Genomic DNA, 17,353 nt, shown 5'->3' with positions numbered 1-17,353 from the left:
TTCTTAAATACAGGCTCAGAACATACAAATGCATGCAAAACTCATTCTGAAAAATGATGATTCATCATTCATATATCAAACAAATTCAGGTTCAACGCAATAATATTTTATTGATTTAAAGGTCCAATGCAGCTGTTTTTATCTCAATTTCAAATCATTACTGGGTGACAATCAAGTACCTTACTGTGATTGGTTTCAATTAAAATGACCCCCCCAAAAAACTAAGTAAAGTGAAGGCTATTGAAGTCTATTCCATGCGAGATATTGCCTTCTAGTCAGAGTTCCTCTGTCCAGTGTCTGTGTTCTTTTTCCCATCTTAATCTTTTCTTTTAATTGGACAGTCTAAGATATGGCTTTATGGCAACTCTGGCAACTCTGCCTAGAAGGCCAGCATCCCGGAGTCGCCTGTTCACTGCTGCCGTTGAGACTGGTGTTTTGTGAGTACTATTTAATGAAACTGCCAGTTGAGGACTTGTGAGGCGTCTGTTTCTCAAACTAGACACTCTAATGTGCTTGTCCTCTTGCTCAAGAATATGCGGCATGACTTTGCAGAGGTATGTATGCAACACTACTTCCAGTACTTCAGACATACCATATTTACTCAACTGTATATCATTTTGTCTGTTACAGAGAGTATTGGAGCTGGATGCCCATGCCACAATGTGTCTGTACAACACCGGCCATATGCTCACTTTTCTGGATGCAATTTACACAATGCTTGTCCCTGATCCAGATCAGGAGCCTGCTAGATTTGTGGTTTTATGGGACAATATTAGTGTTCACCGGGCTGTTCTGGTCCAAAACTGGTTTGCCACCCATTCACAATTTGTAGTTTTGTACCTACCCCCATATTCACCTTTTCTAAATCCCATAGAGGAATTCTTCTCAGCCTAGCGCTGGAAAGTGTATGATCGCCAACCCTATGCCCGCATGCCGCTTCTCCAGGTAATGGAGGACGCATGTGGGGACATAGAGGTTGACTCTGTCCAAGGTTGGATACGCCATGCTAGGAGATACTTCCCTCAATTTTTGGCAAGCAAACTTATCTTGTGATGTGGACGAAGTATTGTGGCCAGACCCAGGCCGGAGAAGAGATGAAGCATAGCTTAGCACTGGTGACTGCCCCCCCCTCCTCCCTACCAATTCCTGGACTGCCCCCCGGGACACCACACACACAATTGTGTTCTTTACTGTATTCTAAAGAATATACTTTTGGTTTACATATGTTTATGGTTTTGTTGTATGCTACTGTATACAACAGGAATGTTTGGCCTAATAAATATTTTCTGTTTCTACATTGCATTGGTGTTTACAGTGTACTTGTTACCCCTCTCAGCAGATTACTTTCACTGTAGAACATTGTATTGAAATGTAGATATAAGCCTATGAAAGACCAAAGAGCTTTAGATTTAGAACAACAGTGTTTACATGGTATATCCAGAAATGTACTATTATGAAAGCAGTGTTTGCCATTTGATGCAAATGCTTCCTTCTGACATGTGTTTATGGCATGTTGAATGCAGTGTTACATTTTGAAGGAGATGTGAGGCATTTTGCATTTTGTGTGTGCAGTTTTGGGAATTGTGTGTAGAGTTTTGAAGTTGGAAAAAACTGTAAATCTGAAAAACTTTGATTAGATAACACAATGTGCTATTGGAACACAGGAGTGATGATTGCTGATAATGGGCCTCTGTACGCCTATGAAGATATTCCATAAAAAATCTGCTGTTTCCAGCTCCAATAGTCATTTACAACATTAACAATGTCTACACTGCATTTTGGATCAATTTAATGGACAAAAAATTTGTTTCTTTCAAAAACAAGGACTAAATAAACTTTTGAACGGTAGTGTAGTTGACTCTGGGATTCAAACAGCAACCTATCAATTACTGGCTCAGCTCTCTTAGCCGCTAGGCTACCTGCCACCCCATTCCCATGATTACACTCCATTCTAGACATTATTATGAGCTGTCCTCCCCAAGCAGCCTCCACTGGGATGAAGTGATGGTGAATAACCCAGTTACCAGTATTTGCACAATTGGTGGCTGACTAAATACTTTTTTGCCCCACTGTATGTCTAAGCTCCTCCCTAAACTAAAAAATATGTCACTTTCTCTTTGGAAGAGCGGGGATAGAGTGCCGTGTGAAACAGTAGATTGCGCCTCGGACTTTTGACGATAAAATAAAATAAAATTGTCACATGCTTCGTGACTTGGCAACTGGATAGATAAGACTGAGCTGTAGCAGTAGCGTATGTTGTGAGAGTGTGTGTGTGGTGTGAGCATGTGTGTGCGAGCATACAAGACCACCAAATTCATTAAAAATCCTACAATGTGATTTTCTGGATTTTTTTTCTCATTTTGTCTGTCATAGTTGAAGTGTACCTATGATGAAAATTACAGGCCTCTCTCATCTTTTTAAGTGGGAGAACTTGCACAATTGGTGGCTGACTAAATACTTTTTTGCCCCACTGTATGTAGTGTGTGTGTTTTGGTGTGTAAGTATGTGTGAGTGTAAAGTCCAGTGTGTGTGCCCAGAGTCCGTGTAAGAGAGGTAGTTCAAAAAAGGGTCAATATAGGTAGTCCAGGGTAGCTATTTGATTAGTTATTTAGAAGTCTAGCAGCTTATGGGTAGAAGCTGTTCATGGTCCTGTTGGGTCCAGACTTGTCCACTGGTACCACTTGCGGTAGCAGAGAGAACAGTCTATGGCTTGGGTGGATGGAGTATTAGACAATTTTTTGGGCCCTCTGTAGTCCACGATCAGCTCCTTTGTCTTGCTGAAGTTGATGGAGAGGTTGTTGTCCTGGCACCACACTACCAGGTCTCGGAGCTCCTCCCTATAGGCTGCCTCATCGGCTTTGGAGATCAGTCCTAACACGTCGTGGAGCCATGCGCGTAAACGCAATTGTGGGTGAACAGGATGTACAGGAGGGGACTAAGTACACACCCCTGAGATGCCCCCATGTCGATGGTCAGTGTGATGAATGATTACCTACCCTCACTGCCTGAAGTCCAGGATCCAGTTGCAGAGGGAGCTGTTCAGTTCCAGGGTCCTGAGCTTGGTGATGAGCTTGGAGGAGACTATGGTGTTGAATGCTAAGCTGTCAATGAACAGCATTCTTACATAAGTATTCCTTTTGTCAAGGTGGGTGAGGGCATTGTGGAGTGCAATAGAGATTGCGTCATCTGTGGATCTGTTTGGGCGGTATTGCTAATTGGAGTGGGTCCAGGGTGTCTGGGATGATGGTGTTGATATGAACCATGACCAGCCTTTCAAAGCATTTCATGGCTATAGATGTGAGTGCTACCGTGCGATAGTCATTTAGGCAGGTTACCTTGGCATTATTGGGCACGGGGACTATGGTGGTCTGCTTGAAACAAGTTGGTATTACAGCCCGGTCAGGTATAGGTTGAAATTGTCAGTGAGGATACTTGCCAGCTGGTCAGCGCATCCTCTGCCATACGCTCTGCCGCTCTTTTATCGCGGTGCACGTGAGGGACGCCTCTGTTTAAAGCAGCACGCCAGAGCAGTTCTCCCACTGTTGAGAGAAATGATCATGCATGTTAATATATGTTAATTGCATCTACCACATCCACAACAGAAATACTCCTCGCAGGTGGAGCACTTCTGTGAGAAGTCGCTCTTTTGCCTGAATTCAACCCAAAACCAACAAGGAAGTCTGATACCGTGTTGACGGTGGTTGTATGAAACCAATCGGTATGTCAAGCAAAGTGCTTAACCATGCTTTTAATTTCTATTCAGTTTCGACTCTCCATAAATTTGACATCTGAACTGTGCGTCAGAAGGCTAAAAAGTAAGCATGGAATTCCTGATTGACCATACTGCCATGGCTATATATTGGGAGAAAAAAAGTAGATGTGAGAGAGCTTCCCTGGTGGTGCAGATGATAAAAGACCTGTCAAGGGAACCTTACATTGCAGCTTCAAACCCCACATGTGCATATTGTCAACATATGAAATGCAAAACATACAGTTGTGTTTGTATGATGAAATGCTGTTCAAATGTCCTATAAATTAATTTGAAATACCATCTCGCATTGTATCACCTAGAATACAGTTATCAAATGTGAATTGCCAATAAATGTGGAGAAAAACTGCCAAATGAGCTACAAATTTGCATGCTGAGAATGTTGTGGTAATGTTAGGTCAACTTAAATTTAAGGTGTCCTGTCAACATTCTTACAACATTATAGGAATGTCCTGTGCAACTATAGTTAATCATTGTATGAATGGCATCACATCTGAGCATATTTTGTGTTTTGGGAACCTGTTCCTAGAGCCTAATGAAACATTCTGGGAACCTGTAAAGAACAGATTAAATGTGTCCGAGGAACATTTTTGCAACATCACGCAAACATTTTATAATCATCAGCACGACTGGGCAGTTTTTGTGTTATAAGAACATTCCGCGACCGAACAAATGTTGTTAGAACTTTCACAGAACCAATTTTGGTTTGCTGGGATGAATATCTCAATGCCTCCTGACCTACGCGTTAGCCATCAAAGCAGAAGTTATACACATTTTATCCAACACTACAAAGGGTTCAACTGAACCCACAGCCTTTGTGTTTGCCAGTACCATGTGTCAACCAACTTAGCCATCGGGGGCAGCCATACACATGATTTTGAATTTGGAACATATGACTCCAAAACATGTATTGATTAAGTTCAGGTTTCATTTTAAAATGTATGAATGGCTCCTCTTGATTGCACATTATTGGACAGATTGGTCATGAGATTGATTGATGGATCCATGCCTTTGTATTTTTCTCAGTATACATTCACGCAGTGCAGCACATAGCCAGCATCCACCATACAACGTCAAAGTTCAGAATAAGCCCTTTTTTATATTTGATGGTGTGTCCATAAAACCAAACGTGGAGTCCCTGCTTCCGTTCCAAGCATTCAGGCCAAACATTCCCTGTCCTTTTCCCTGATCTTTGCCTTCTATTCCTGAGTCACTCCTCTCACCCTGACCATCAATCCCCCCTGAGGGGTTAAACTCAATGAACCTGAGTGACAAGAGGCCTTGTATGGGAAAGGGATCCAACCTTAAAGGAGAATTTTGCTTTTCTAACAGCCAAATCTGTATTTTTGATGTAAATATACACAGAACAAAAATATAAACGCAACAATTTACTGAGTTACAGTTCATTTAAGGAAATCAGTCAATTAGGCCCTAATCTATGGATTTCACATGACTGGGAATACAGATATGTTTTATTTAACTAGGCAAGTCAGTTAAGAACAAATTATTATTTTCAATGACAGCCTAGCAATGACTGCCTTGTTCAGGGGCAGAACAACAGATTGGTACCTTGTCAGCTCAGAGATTTGAACTTGCAACCTTTCGGTTTTGGTTGCAAGCCCACCAGCTCTAACCACTAGGCTACCCTGCCACCCCAATGCATTTGTTGGTCACAGATACCCTTAAAAAAGGTAGGGGTGTGGATCAGAAAGCCAGTCATTATCTGGTTTGACCACCAGTTGCCTTATGCAGCGCAACACATCTCCTTCGCATAGAGTTGATCAGGCTGTTGATTGTGGCCTGTGGAATGTTGTCCCACTCCTCTTCAATGGCTGTGCAAAGTTTCTGGATATTCGCTGGAACTGGAACACGCTGTGGTAAACGTCAATCCAGAGCATCCCAAACAAGCTCAATGGGTGACATGTCTGGTGAGTATGCAGGACATGGAAGAACTGGAACATTTTCAGCTTCCACCAATTGTTTACAGATCCTTACGACATGGGGCTGTGCATTATCATGCTGAAACATGAGGTGATGGTGGCGGATGAATGGCACGACAATGGGCCTCAGGATCTCATCACGGTATCTCTGTGCATTCAAATTGCCATCAAACAAAATGTCATTGTTTTCGCTGTCTGTAGCTTATGCCTGCCCAAACCATAATCCCACCGCAACCATGGGACACTCTGTACACAACCGCTCACCCACACAACGCCATACAGCTCTGGTGGACATTACTACATTACTGCAGTCAGCATGCCACTCACACAATCCCTCAAAACTTGAGACATCTGTGGCATTGTGTTGGGTGACAAAACTGAGCATTTTGAAATGGACTTTTATTGTCCCCAGCATGCTGTAATGCTCATGCTGTTTTATTCAGCTTCTTGATATGCCACACCCGTCACACACTGATCTGTTTCACCTGTCTTTGTGCTTGTCTCCACCCCCCACCAGGTGTCTCCCATATCCCCTTATTATCCCCTGTGTATTTATACCTGTGTTTTCTGTTTGTCTGTTGCCAGTTTGTCTTGTCAAGTCTTTCCTGTGGTGCTACTTTTTGGTTTTCCCAGTTTGGACTTTTCTACCTGTCCTGATCCTGCCTGCCTGCCTGCCTGCCTGCCTGCCTGCCTGCCTGCCTGCCTGCTGTCCTGTACCTGCCTGCCTGCCTGCTGTCCTGTACCTGCCTGCCTGCCTGCCTGTCCTGATCCTGCCTGCCTGCTGTCCTGTACCTGCCTGCCTGCCTGCTGTCCTGTACCTGCCTGCTGTCCTGTACCTGCCTGCCTGCCTGCTGTCCTGTACCTGCCTGCTGTCCTGTACCTGCCTGCCTGCCTGCTGTCCTGTACCTGCCTGATTCTGATTTGGATTACGACTCTTTGCCTGCCTTGACTTACCTTTTGCCTGCCCCTTGTACTACTATAAACTCTGAGACCCGTACTATACACCTCCTGTGTCTGCATCTGGGTCTTAGTCTGAGCCTTGATAACACCTGTCAGGTAGATGGATTATCTTGGCAAAGGAGAAATGCTCATTAACAAGGATGTAAACAAAAGTTGAGAGAAATAAGCTTTTTGTGCGTATGGAAAATTTGGGGGATCTTTTCCTGATCAATATATCCCAAACAGAACTGAACTACCAATAATTTCTGTATCTCTTTAAACTTTTGGTCTAACTATAACAGTTCAGAAAGTCACCACCAAACCCCGCTTTAACTTCATTTAAATGTCATAACCCATTATTCCATTTATGTACTCATCACCACACTTGGCATGCCCCTTGTAATATTATAATTTTTTGAACGATTGTGAAAAAGTCAGTTCTGGTGACTTTTCTACTCCAAAGTGAATGAAAATGAATTGATGATGACACTATCTAAAATATCATTTGTCCTTCCAGAAATGAACCTAACAAGATACTGGTCCATATTATCAGTACGTAGCCTTGCACAAGCCTTGGCTTGTGCCAGACAGAATGGCTCATAGGAGCAGGAGCCTATCTCCTGTTTCTGTAGAGTGAGGCAGCTTGATGTACAAGTACAGGCCCTTGACAGGAAGCTAGTCTATCGCAGGGCCTTACCCCCAATCTATCTTCTTAATGCTGAATGCCAAGCAGAGACGCATCGGTCTCATTTTACAGTCTTTGGTATGACTCTTTATTTGAGAAATTATTTGAGAAATAAGCTTTTTATGGAACATTTCTGGGATCTTTTATTTCAGCTCATGAAACATCGGACCAGCACTTTACATGTTGCATTTATATTTTTGTCCAATTTAGAAAGGTCCAGACACTTTTATTGTGATTTCACATGTTTTGAGAAACTTACCCCAGCTATCCAATTCCTCATCCTAGTTGTGCACTACGACAAACAAAGGCTCCAAAAAACACCCAAATGCGTCCTTTTAGAAATGGAAAAGCTTTCAGTGTAGTGATGCAGTTCTTTAGATGTTGTACACATAAAAGTGTGACATTCTGAACTTTATTCGCAAAGTTATATTCCATTTTGTTGCCACTCGAGCGAACGCTCTCCATACATTCTAACAGCAGGCTACACAGACAATGGAACAGCTGGATATGGGAAACAGCAGGAGTCCCACAAAATGGAATATAACGTTACGGATACAGTTCAGAATGACACAATTTCATGTGTACAACATCTAAAGACCTGCATCACTACACTGAGAACGCTTCCGTTTCTAAAAGGACACATTTAGGAATTTTATTTAGCATTTTTTTTTCATGTGTTTTCAGTGCCCCAATATTGCACAACGAGGATGAGGAAGTGAATTTCTGGTTGGGGTAAGTTTCTCAAAAACATGTGAAATGGCAGTGTCTGGACCCTTCCATAACATTCCATTTACATAAAAAATCTTCTCCTTTAAGTTATCATGGATGGCTGTCATTAAAATAAGGTGCATCTGTGTCCAACTAGCTGAAGGCAACTCACCCCAGTGTCCATGGTTGCTTTATTTTTGTTCTACTTTCTTTCTCTCTGTCTCTCTCTCTGACTGGGTCCCATCCATCACTTGAAAATGGGCTTTTCTGGAAGTTGCTGACGTTCAGATAAGGGACCGGTCAATCACACAAGGCAGAGGAAAGAGTCAACCTTGTGTTCTGCAAGACATGGAAATGTGAGCTACTCTGTGTTTTACAATTATGAAATTCTGGTCCTGTTTGAAGAAAATAGGTGAAAAAACGGTTTGTTCCATCGCTCTGAGATTTTAGTCTGCGTGTGTGTGTGTGTGTGTGTGTGTGTGTGTGTGTGTGTGTGTGTGTGTGTGTGTGTGTGTGTGTGTGTGTGTGTGTTGACAGACTGTATGAGGTCATCACTTTCATGTGGCTACACCTATGGCCTGGACTGTAGCAACTCTCATCCACTCACACCACACACCCCCACCCCAAGCACCACACACACACACAACATAGCTTGTCCACTGGCTACATGCTCTCACCTCCGGGCGCTCTTCTCTTGTGTTTTCCTCCTCACAAGTAGTAAATGGTTAGTCTGAGTTTATGCTTTTAAACACGACTTTTAACGGAGAAAACAAAATGTCCTTATGTGCACTCTGAGAATGAATACACCCTGGGAGAGTTCCCCTTGTCAATTAGACCATTAGACAGTGTTCAAGACAAAATAGTTTGTGTTTACTGCCTCACATCACCTACAGGTGTGTCAGTAAAGTGCATCTAACTCTGATGGATCAGTCTGCCTGCAGCGGTGTGAATCAAAACATGCCCATCTTTTTCCTAATGTTTTTCCTGTGTGTGAATCCCATGTCTCATATGTTTTTGTTCAGAGACTGTGTGTGTGTGTGTGTGTGTGTGTGTGTGTGTGTGTGTGTGTGTGTGTGTGTGTGTGTGTGCCTGCGTGCTCGGGAGGAAGTGGAGGGGTTGCAGGGCTAGCAGTGTCTGGCGTGTGAGATCCCTGTGGTGGCGGCCATTTCCCTGTGTTACTAAACAAACAGGATGATAGTTCACTTATTCCGTTGAGAACTGTTATTTCAGAACTTATTTCAGCCCTTCAGATCATGGGTAAGAGCGGAATACATCAACCTAAGTCATTCAAAGACTGTATGAAATAGTGCACACTTGACCAGCAACGATCACAGGGACACTCAGCTCAAATCAGTTTTAAAAATCTCATGTAGACCTATGCCAAGGAATCCATTAGGCCTAATTCACCCAAGTGAAGGTGTTAAGTCAATTAGGAATTGCATTACACATTTTTACTCTACAAACCAATCAAATGCAGTCAAAGTCAGCCAGGTCAACAGCAGATTCAAGTCAATATTTGACATCCATTCTCACTTCGAAATTTGACGTTTGGAACAACTTTTAAATGTTTTTTTGATTGAGAAACGTGGATGAACATCTAATTCTGAGAGACTGTGAGAGCTGGTTGGTGAAAGTATGAAAAAAATGTCAAAGTGTTCAGACCCCGTATTAACTTTTTTCACATTTTGTTATGTTACAGCCTTATTCTACAATGAGTATGTGAAATGAATGTGTTTTCATGGTATTTGTTCAGCTTGTTTAGATGATCTGTGTATAAAATAATTGTTCAATAGGGTAGGCCTTTTTTTGCGCCAGTGGATATCCGGGTGCACAAGCACGTAGGCACTGTGTTATGGTGAGTGAATGAGGACCCAAAAGCGAACTAACTTAAACAGAGCTTCTTTAATAACCAAACATAGGTAGGCTCAGATAGACCGGCAGATTCCGACAGGACAGGACAAGGTTACAGCAAACATGACGATAGTCTGGCTCAGGCATGAAACACAACAAACAAGAATCCGACAAGGACAGGAACAGAAACAGAGAGAGATATAGGGACCTAATCAGAGGGAAAAAGGGAACAGGTGGGAAACGGGGTGAATGGGTAGTTAGAGGAGACAAGGAACAGCTGGGGGAAAGCGGGGGAGAAAAGGTAACCTAACAACGACCAGCAGAGGGAGACAGGGTGAAGGGAAAGGACAGAGACAAGACACAACATGACAGTACATGACAGTACCCCCCCACTCACCGAGCGCCTCCTGGCGCACTCGAGGAGGAAACCTGGCGGCAACGGAGGAAATCCTCGATCAGCGCACGGTCCAGCACGTCCCGAGAGGGAACCCAACTCCTCTCCTCAGGACCGTACCCCTCCCAATCTACGAGGTACTGGTGACCACGGCCCCGAGGACGCATGTCCAAAATTCTACGGACCCTGTAGATGGGTGCGCCCTCGACAAGGATGGGGGGGGGGGGGGGGGGGAAGACGAGCGGGGGCGCGAAGGACGGGCTTGATGCAGGAGACATGGAAGACCGGGTGGACGCGACGAAGGTATCGCGGAAGAAGAAGTCGAACTGCGACAGGATTAATGACCCGAGAAATACGGAACGGACCAATGAACCGCGGGGTCAACTTGCGAGAAGCCGTCTTAAGGGGAAGGTTCTGAGTGGAGAGCCAAACTCTCTGACCGCGACAATATCTAGGACTCTTAGTTCTACGCTTATTAGCAGCCCTCACAGTCTGCGTCCTATAACGGCAAAGTGCAGACCTGACCCTCTTCCAGGTGCGCTCGCAACGTTGGACAAAAGCCTGAGCGGAGGGGACGCTGGACTCGGCGAACTGAGATGAGAACAGCGGAGGCTGGTACCCGAGGCTACTCTGAAAAGGAGATAGCCCGGTCGCAGACGAAGGAAGCGAGTTGTGGGCGTATTCTGCCCAGGGGAGCTGTTCTGACCAAGACGCAGGGTTACGAAAAGAAAGACTGCGTAAGATGCGACCAATAGTCTGATTGGCCCGTTCTGCTTGACCGTTAGACTGGGGGTGAAAGCCGGAAGAGAGACTGACGGAAGCCCCAATCAAACGGCAAAACTCCCTCCAAAATTGAGACGTGAATTGCGGACCTCTGTCCGAAACGACGTCTGACGGAAGGCCATGAATTCTGAAAACATTCTCGATGATGATTTGTGCCGTCTCTTTAGCAGAAGGAAGCTTAGCAAGGGGAATGAAATGAGCCGCCTTAGAGAACCTATCGACAACCGTAAGAATAACAGTCTTCCCCGCTGACGAAGGCAGTCCGGTGACAAAATCTAAGGCGATGTGAGACCACGGTCGAGAGGGAATAGGAAGCGGCCTGAGACGGCCGGCAGGAGGAGAGTTACCGGACTTAGTCTGCGCGCAGACCGAACAAGCAGCCACGAAACGGCGCGTGTCATGCTCCCGGGTGGGCCACCAAAAACGCTGGCGAATGGAAGCAAGCGTACCCCGAACGCCAGGGTGGCCGGCTAACTTGGCAGAGTGAGCCCACTGAAGAACGGCCAGACGAGTAGGAACGGGAACGAAAAGAAGGTTCCTAGGACAAGCGCGCGGCGACGGAGTGTGAGTGAGCGCTTGTTTTACCTGCCTCTCAATTCCCCAGACAGTCAACCCGACAACACGCCCCTCAGGGAGAATCCCCTCGGGGTCAGTGGAGGCTACTGAAGAACTGAAGAGACGAGACAAAGCATCAGGCTTGGTGTTCTTAGAGCCCGGACGATAAGAAATCACGAACTCGAAACGAGCGAAAAACAGCGCCCAACGCGCCTGACGCGCATTAAGTCGTTTGGCAGAACGGATGTACTCAAGGTTCCTATGGTCAGTCCAAACGACAAAAGGAACGGTCGCCCCCTCCAACCACTGTCGCCATTCGCCTAGGGCTAACCGGATGGCGAGCAGTTCGCGGTTACCCACATCATAGTTACGTTCCGACGGCGACAGGCGATGAGAAAAATACGCGCATGGGTGGACCTTGTCGTCAGAGAGGGAGCGCTGAGAAAGGATGGCTCCCACGCCCACCTCTGACGCGTCAACCTCGACAACGAACTGTCTAGAGACGTCAGGTGTAACAAGGATAGGAGCGGATGTAAAACGATTCTTGAGGAGATCAAAAGCTCCCTGGGCGGAAACGGACCACTTAAAGCACGTCTTGACAGAAGTAAGGGCTGTGAGAGGAGCTGCCACCTGACCGAAATTACGGATGAAACGACGATAGAAGTTCGCGAAGCCGAGAAAGCGCTGCAGCTCGACGCGTGACTTAGGGACGGGCCAATCAATGACAGCTTGGACCTTAGCGGGATCCATCTTAATGCCTTCAGCGGAAATAACAGAACCGAGAAATGTGACGGAGGAGGCATGAAAAGTGCACTTCTCAGCCTTCACAAAAAGACAATTCTCTAAAAGGCGCTGGAGGACACGTCGAACGTGCTGAACATGAATCTGGAGTGACGGTGAAAAAATCAGGATATCGTCAAGGTAAACGAAAACAAAGATGTTCAGCATGTCTCTCAGGACATCATTGACTAATGCCTGAAAGACAGCTGGAGCGTTAGCGAGGCCGAAAGGAAGAACCCGGTATTCAAAGTGCCCTAACGGAGTGTTAAACGCCGTCTTCCACTCGTCCCCCTCCCTGATGCGCACGAGATGGTAAGCGTTACGAAGGTCCAACTTAGTGAAAAACCTGGCTCCCTGCAGGATCTCGAAGGCTGAAGACATAAGAGGAAGCGGATAACGATTCTTCACTGTTATGTCATTCAGCCCTCGATAATCTATGCAGGGGCGCAGAGACCCGTCCTTCTTCTTGACAAAAAAAAACCCCGCTCCGGCGGGAGAGGAGGAGGGGACTATGGTACCGGCGTCAAGAGCTACAGACAAATAATCTTCGAGAGCCTTACGTTCGGGAGCCGACAGAGAGTATAGTCTACCCCGGGGGGGGGGTGGTTCCCGGAAGGAGATCAATACTACAATCATACGACCGGTGTGGAGGAAGAGAGGTGGCCCTGGACCGACTGAACACCGTGCGCAGATCGTGATATTCCTCCGGCACCCCTGTCAAATCACCAGGCTCCTCCTGTGAAGAAGAGACAGAGGAAACAGGAGGGATAGCAGACATTAAACATTTCACATGACAAGAGACGTTCCAGGAGAGGATAGAATTACTAGACCAATTAATGGAAGGATTATGACAAACTAGCCAGGGATGGCCCAAAACAACAGGTGTAAAAGGTGAACGAAAAATTAAAAAAGAAATGGTTTCACTATGATTACCAGAAACAGTGAGGGTTAAAGGTAGCGTCTCACGCTGAATCCTGGGGAGAGGACTACCATCCAGGGCGAACAAGGCCGTGGGCTCCTTTAACTGTCTGAGAGGAATGTCATGTTCCCGAGCCCAGGTCTCGTCCATAAAACAGCCCTCCGCCCCAGAGTCTATTAAGGCACTGCAGGAAGCTGACGAACCGGTCCAGCGTAGATGGACCGACAAGGTAGTGCAGGATCTTGAAGGAGAGACAGGAGTAGTAGCGCTCACCAGTAGCCCTCCGCTTACTGACGAGCTCTGGCCTTTTACTGGACATGAAGTGACAAAATGACCAGCGGAACCGCAATAGAGACAGAGGCGGTTGGTGATTCTCCGTTCCCTCTCCTTAGTCGAGATGCGGATACCTCCCAGCTGCATGGGCTCAGCACCCGAGCCGGCAGAGGAAGATGGTAGTGATGCGGAGAGGGAGGCGACGGAGAGCGCAAGCTCCTTTCCACGAGCTCGGTGACGAAGATCAACCCGTCGCTCAATGCGAATAGCGAGTTCAATCAAGGAATCCACGCTGGAAGGAACCTCCCGGGAGAGAATCTCATCCTTTACCTCTGCGCGGAAAGCCTCCAGAAGACGAGCGAGCAAGGCCGGCTCGTTCCAGCCACTGGAGACAGCAAGAGTGCGAAACTCAATAGAGTAGTCTGTTATGGATCGATTGCCTTGACATAGGGAAGACAGGGCCCTGGAAGCCTCCTCCCCAAAAACAGATCGATCAAAAACCCGTATCATCTCCTCCTTAAAGTCTTGATACTGGTTAGTACACTCAGCCCTTGCCTCCCAGATTGCCGTGCCCCACTCACGAGCCCGTCCAATAAGGAGAGATATGACGTAGGCGACACGAGCAGTGCTCCTGGAGTAAGTGTTGGGCTGGAGAGAAAACACAATATCACACTGGGTGAGGAACGAGCGGCATTCAGTGGGCTCCCCAGAGTAACACGGCGGGTTATTGATTCTGGGCTCCGGAGATTCGAAAGCCCTGGAAGTGGCCGGTGGATCGAGGCGGAGATGGTGAACCTGTTCTGTGAGGTTGGAGACTTGGGTGGCCAGGGTCTCAACAGCATGTCGAGCAGCAGACACTTCCTGCTCGTGTCTGCCTAGCATCGCTCCCTGGATCCCGACGGCTGAGTGGAGAGGATCCGAAGTCGCTGGGTCCATTCTTGGTCGGATTCTTCTGTTATGGTGAGTGAATGAGGACCCAAAAGCGAACTAACTTAAACAGAGCTTCTTTAATAACCAAACATAGGTAGGCTCAGATAGACCGGCAGATTCCGACAGGACAGGACAAGGTTACAGCAAACATGACGATAGTCTGGCTCAGGCATGAAACACAACAAACAAGAATCCGACAAGGACAGGAACAGAAACAGAGAGAGATATAGGGACCTAATCAGAGGGAAAAAGGGAACAGGTGGGAAACGGGGTGAATGGGTAGTTAGAGGAGACAAGGAACAGCTGGGGGAAAGCGGGGGAGAAAAGGTAACCTAACAACGACCAGCAGAGGGAGACAGGGTGAAGGGAAAGGACAGAGACAAGACACAACATGACAGTACATGACACACTGACATAAGTTTGGCTCGAGGCATTGGTTGTATTTGACTGCTGTTCTGTGTGTCGATATGAGATACAACATGTCCATGCAATGTTTTATCTGGCTTCTTTGAGAATGTGGCTGCTGCGCTGTGTTATTCATTCTGATACAATCAATTGAAATGTCCACGTCTACACCACAGTTGGCGGTGCGGGACAGAAAAGATTGGGGAGAGAGGGATGGTTTAATTTTCGTGTATGCGGGAACAGAGCGCTCACCCAAACTGTGCCATTCTTGGCCACGTGCGCTTGACTCAGGCGAGCCTTCTCGTTAAGTGCATGCATGAGGGGGTGAGGTGATGGATTTGGCGCCAGAGAGGTCGGGGTTAGGGATCAAGGACTGCGCAGGTAGAGTCAGAAAGACGATATACTCTGATACAACCACAGGGGGAAAGAAACACAACATCCGGATAGAGGACCACATACCACCACGAGACTGTCCTCACACGATAAAGCAGCAGAACTAAAAACAAATATGAAAATAGGCCTTAATAACCCATTATAGGCTATATGGCTTAATTTATTAGGATATGCTAGTGTAGCCTAAAGCGCTGGGATTAGTGCACTGTCAAGCACAGGCTACTTAAAGTGGTAAGAAATCAATACGCTAAATGTCTCTAAAGACAAGTTTTGCCAAACCCCACACCCACACCGGAGCTGCTATTGGAGGTCGCCGCTCAATAATCGAGTTTGATCAAATGCTGCTGCCAGTTTTACTCCTAGTTGGATTGGAACTGTATGACGCGCGCGCGCGCGCACACACACACACACACACACACACACAGACAAACACACACAGACAAACACACTCAGGCAAACAAACACACACACACACACACAAGACCCATGGCCCACTGTGCATGAGAACAGCTAATCATTTACACCATCATTTCGATGAATTATAATAAGCCTTATCATAGTGCCTATTAAATGGACAGATAGGCAAGATTTTCCTATAGGCTCATGCTCTAACTCTCTTTCTCAGAAGAAAAAAGAAAAGCGTGCAGTCCTCCGTGACTGCATTAGTAGACTATTGCATTTCATTTGAATTATTTACCTCTCCCTGAAAGTCCTCAACGTTCGTTATTAGCCTAGTCCACGTTTTAACGAGTTGGAAAACCACATAAGTTTGGGAGCACCGCGAGCCATTAAACGTTAATGTTGGTCAATTGGCCAGTGAGAATCTGGAGATCCAATACGAATACTTTAATGCTCTCGGTTAAATAATCACGTCCCTGAAGCTTTCGAGAGGAGAGAAAATCAATGACCCATATGGTTTCATTTTCATTTAATTGTTTTAAAGTGTATGTTTTTGTTTGTTGAATTTCTAATTTATAAACATTTATTACGTGTAGATTAATAACGCATTCCAAAAACTCGCTTTGATAATGTATTGGGATTGTATTTAGATATGCTACAGGCAGCGAATATGTATTCATTTTAACTTGAATGTTATTGAATACATAATACAAAGCCATTGATCATTAATGACGTATACAGATTGAATAAAACAGTGGATTTGTTTCATTAAAAATACCGAGTTTGTAGTAGCCTGAATATTTCTGGTTCTTCTAGGGGGAAAGTATTGACACACGCACACTCAGTCAATGGCTAATTAAAAAAATATTAGTTTTGTAATGATGCCACTATAGGAAACATAAATACATAATGGGGTAATTATAGGAGATCATTATAGGAGTTGAGCACGTGATATGCTTATCATGAATTGACCTATTTGATCTCCCTTTTCCCCTGAAAGCCTAATCAACTCCTTCCGGCTGTATATGGCACGGATCTATTTGGCAGTATTGGATTTTAATTACATATAGAATCAAGAGATGAGCCCACAATTCACAAGTGAATTGAATAACTTTGGAATTAAGCATGGGCCTATGCCATTAATACGTTTTATATAAAAGATGAGCACATTGCAGGTCTGTTTGAAATTCATTATGATATGCAGTTAACTAAAGGTTTAGTATGCTATTAATCGATTTACTTCCTCATCTTGTCCTTGTATCAAAACAAAATTGGCTATTTGTTGATGTTTTTCCCCAATTATAACCGAATGGAGTGTTATTGTGCGTAATGTTGTTGGGTTGCGTATTTGCTTGACCATGGACGTAGATTTGTCTCCAGTTCAATTGTGTTCCCGAGAACCACTGTCAATTGGAGACCTTTGATTAGGCCTACCTGAAATAAGTTGAACACAGAGACCTATACCTATGTATTTATTTATGATGGATGGATGGATGGGCGCAGCTCTCGAAACACGTTAAACACTTTCACTGCTTGCACGGAGCTGACCACGCGCCTATTTACCTTAGGTTACTTTGAGGTTTGTAAAACAGTTTTGTAATTGATGTTGTAAAAATGTACTGTACCATGA

The sequence above is a fragment of the Oncorhynchus clarkii genome, chromosome 23 (genome assembly GCF_045791955.1).
Source record: "Oncorhynchus clarkii lewisi isolate Uvic-CL-2024 chromosome 23, UVic_Ocla_1.0, whole genome shotgun sequence".
NCBI classification, from domain to species: Eukaryota; Metazoa; Chordata; class Actinopteri; order Salmoniformes; family Salmonidae; genus Oncorhynchus; species Oncorhynchus clarkii.
The sequence above is the reverse complement of the archived record's forward strand: the minus strand, read 5'-3'. Positions refer to the sequence as shown.